Genomic DNA, 4,016 nt, shown 5'->3' on the forward strand with positions numbered 1-4,016 from the left:
GAAGAAGAAGAAGAAGAAGAAGAAGAAGAAGAAGAAGAAGAAGAAGAAGAAGAAGAAGAAGAAGAAGAAGAAGAAGAAGAAGAAGAAGAAGAAGAAAGAAACTTTCCTTCCTCCACCAAAAGTGCCACTCAGATTTAGACTAGGTCCTCCTGCTTCAAATGATCTGGTCTAGAAAATCCCTCAAAGGAGAACCCAGCATCTTCAATATAATTAATGTCATATCAAGTCAAGGTGACAACCAAGATGAGGCCACACAGAGGAACATGACATTTGTTCATGTTCATTCCTCTATGGCCCTCTCTGTGTACAATTTGTTTCTCAAATACTGATTTGTTTTAACAGCTACTAACTCAAAATACTCTAGATCCCTGGTTCAGAAAATCGGCTGGTTTCTGCTGAGATTATATTCCTTCCTGTTTCTTCCTTTCTTTCCCGTATCTCCATTAATAATATTCTCTTTACCCAGTGATTGTCAAGTGTCCACTGAAAATTTAGTTCACATGGAAAATCACATGCTGTTCTTTCTTTTATCTTGGAACTGTAAACCCTAAAGTCTTGACTGTGTCACTCACTTTCCAATACCTTCATTTTTTTATGTATTTTGGCCAGATTTTATAGTTACTTTTTGCCACTCATCCTTGACCATAAACAGAAGATTTTTTTCTCTTGTATACAAATCCCATTCATATTTCTCTCCATTTCAGTTGACATTGTAACACTAGTGTGCTGATACTTATAAATCAGACTAACAGTATTCATAATGTAGGTTCCAATTATTAGTCTGGGATACAGATCTAATTTTTATTTTGATACATCCAACTTTAAATACCATAGGCTCTTCTTCTGCAGTCAAAAGAGAAAAATTACTTAGCTTAATGAAAGAGGTGAAAACACAACTACAAAGGACAAGTTAATATGCTATCATAATATTGCTTGTTATATAAATTTTTGTAGCACAAACAAAAATACAGCACAAAAATGTGATGTCTATATACAGCTAAACACAGAATGGGAGCCCTTTTTCCATAAAAATGTAATGGTTCCCATTTCTTATTAGATAGTGTAGACAAATCAGACTAGTTATTAGCTTCACAGACAAGACTCACTGAGTATACAAACCACACTTAAGGGCTGAGATTATATTCCTTGCCCAGCAGTAGATGATCAACACAACATGAGCTCAACGGCTTTTTCAGAGGGCTTTCTTTTTATTTCATGATGATCTGTCTGGACTTTTTTTTAACTCATAACTTGTCTAATATTGTTTCCAATTTTATATTTTTATAGAATATTTCTGTGAAAATGTGGGTGTATATCTGCATCTGCATGTGTTTTTTGCACTTTTTCTTTGACTTTTATTTTCCTGTTTGTTTGTTTTGCCTATTCTCCATGCTTTTATTTTGGTTCATTAGATAGATGTTTTCTGAGAGAAGGGGGTGATTTGGGTAGGTTTGGAGGTGGGTGAATCTAGTAAGAATTGGAGAAGGAGAAACTGTAAGAATATATTGTGTTGAAGAATCTATTTTTAACTTTAAAATTCTGATGTTATATATCACAGATCTAAAAAAGATCCAGTAATTCATATGGAGCCACAAAGGACCCTAAAAATATCCAAAACAATATTAACAACACAGCCAGAAGTATCATAATACAAGAACTCAAATTATGCTACAGAGATAGTCGGGGGGGGGGGGAACAGTGTCGTACTGGCAAAAAAAAAAACAGGCAGGTAAACCAAGGTAATAGAATAGACGTTCTGGAAATAAACTAACGAAACTACAGCAATCTAATTCTTTAGAAATAAGGAAAAACTGTCAGTGAAAAAATAGCCTATTCAACAAATGGTGATGGCAAATAGGATACCCAATCTGCAGAAGAATGAAAATAAAAGTAATACACTTTGTGTGTGTGTGTGTGTGTGTGTGTGTGCATTTGTGTGTGTGTGTGTGTGTGTGTGTGTGTGCATCTGCATGCGTTTCTTGTACCTTTTCTTTGATGTTTACTTCCCTGTTTGTTTGTTTGTTTGTTTATTAGTTATCTGTTTTCTAATGAGAGAGTGAGGTATTGAGTGGGTTTGGATATATTCAAACTGTATCAAGGACTTTAAGAATGGAAACACTCAAACTTCTAGATAAAAACATAGAGGATAATCTTCAAGACACTGGGATAGGTAAGGACTTTCTGAACAGAAGAACATCAATACTAAAGAAACCAGCACCAAGTGTCAACAGATAGCACTAAGTGAAATTTAAAAGTTGGTGTGCAACAAGGGAATCTATCAGCAGAGAACACAGAATTAGTAAAAATCTTTACCAGCTATACTTTAGACAAGAGTAAATACTAAAGTTTACAAAGAACTACATAAATTCAATATGAAGAAAATAAACCTGACAATCAGCCATTGATTTGTCATTGAAAGAATGAACGTTGTGACAGATTTCAAAAACAAAAACACACAAATGATCAATTATATTTTTAAAAGTATTCAAAATCCAAGTCATCAGGAAAATTCAAATTAAAACTACTTTGAGATACTATCCCACTCCAATCAGAATAGCTTTTATCAAGTCTGACGAATGTTAGAGAGCATGTGGGGAAAGAGGAACACTTTTACTAGTGGGAGTTCCAATTAGCACAGAAACTACGAAAAATGGGTAGTTTCTTCAAAAACTTAAAAATATAATTACCATATGACACAGCTAGTCCACCTGAGCATATCCCAGTATTCACATGGTAGCTCACAATTGCCTTAACATCTGACTTCCAAGGGCAGCAGGCATTTACCCAATGCACAGAAACATACACAGGCAAAATACCCATACACACAAATGAAACAATTTTTTTCAAAAGATCAACAGACCATTGGTCCAACTGATTAAAAGAAAGAATTAGGAAATTCAAATTAACAGAATCAGGAATGAGTAAAGAAACAGTGCAATGGACAAAAAATATATATATCATAAGGGAATGCTTTAAAAAATTATACTCCATTAAGTTGGAAAATCTAAAAGAACTGGATAGATTTCTAGATTCATACAAACCACCAAAATTAAACTGAGAAGAAATCAACAACCTAAATAAACCCATGACAAATTTGGAGATGGAGAGAGTAATAAAAAGCCTTCCAGATAAAAGCTGAGGTCCAGGTGGATTCACAGCATAATTCTACCAAACTTTCAAAGAAATGTCTAAAACCAATACTTCCTAAATTAGTCATAAAAATAGAAATAAAAGGAACACTTCTTAACTTACTCTATACAACCAGTATTCCTCAAGCACCAAATAAAGATACAACCAAAAACAAAACAAAACAAACCCTACAAACCAATATCCCTGATAATCATACATGCAAAAATCCTCAATAAAATATCAATAAACAACCCAGACCAAGGTGGTTTTGTCATGAAAATGTGGTTCAACACATGTACGTAAATAAACACAATAATCGTATAAATAGAATTAAAGCAAAAACCACATCAACTCAACACATGCAGAAAAAAAGTCCTTTAGGGGGTGCCTTGCCAGCGGAGTCTCCAGACACCTGCAAGGACCCACACAGGATTCCCCACGGGATCCTAAGACCTCTGGTGAGTGGAACACAGCGTCTGATCCAATCCAATCGTGCGGGACCTGAAACTGCTTTAACTAGGGAAGCAGACAACCCAACCTGAGCAGGGGCACAAGTCCCTTCCGGTCCACTCCAGTACCGGGTGCCTTGCCAGCCAAGTCTCCAGACACCCGCAAGGACCCACACAGGATTCCCCACGGGATCCTAAGACCTCTGGTGAGTGGAACACAACTTCTGCCAGGAGGTAGGTTCGAACACCAGATATCTGGGTAACTTCCCTGCAAGAAGAGAGCTTGCCTGCAGAGAATACTCTGACCACTGAAACTAAGGAGAGAGCTAGTCTCCCAGGTCTGCTGAAAAAGGCTAACAGAATTACCTGAGGAACAAGCTCTAACCAGAGACAACGATAACAGCTAGCTTCAGAGATTACCAGATGGCAAAAGGCAAA

This window comes from Mus caroli, chromosome 14 (genome assembly GCF_900094665.2).
Source record: "Mus caroli chromosome 14, CAROLI_EIJ_v1.1, whole genome shotgun sequence".
In the NCBI taxonomy this organism is placed as follows: Eukaryota; Metazoa; Chordata; class Mammalia; order Rodentia; family Muridae; genus Mus; species Mus caroli.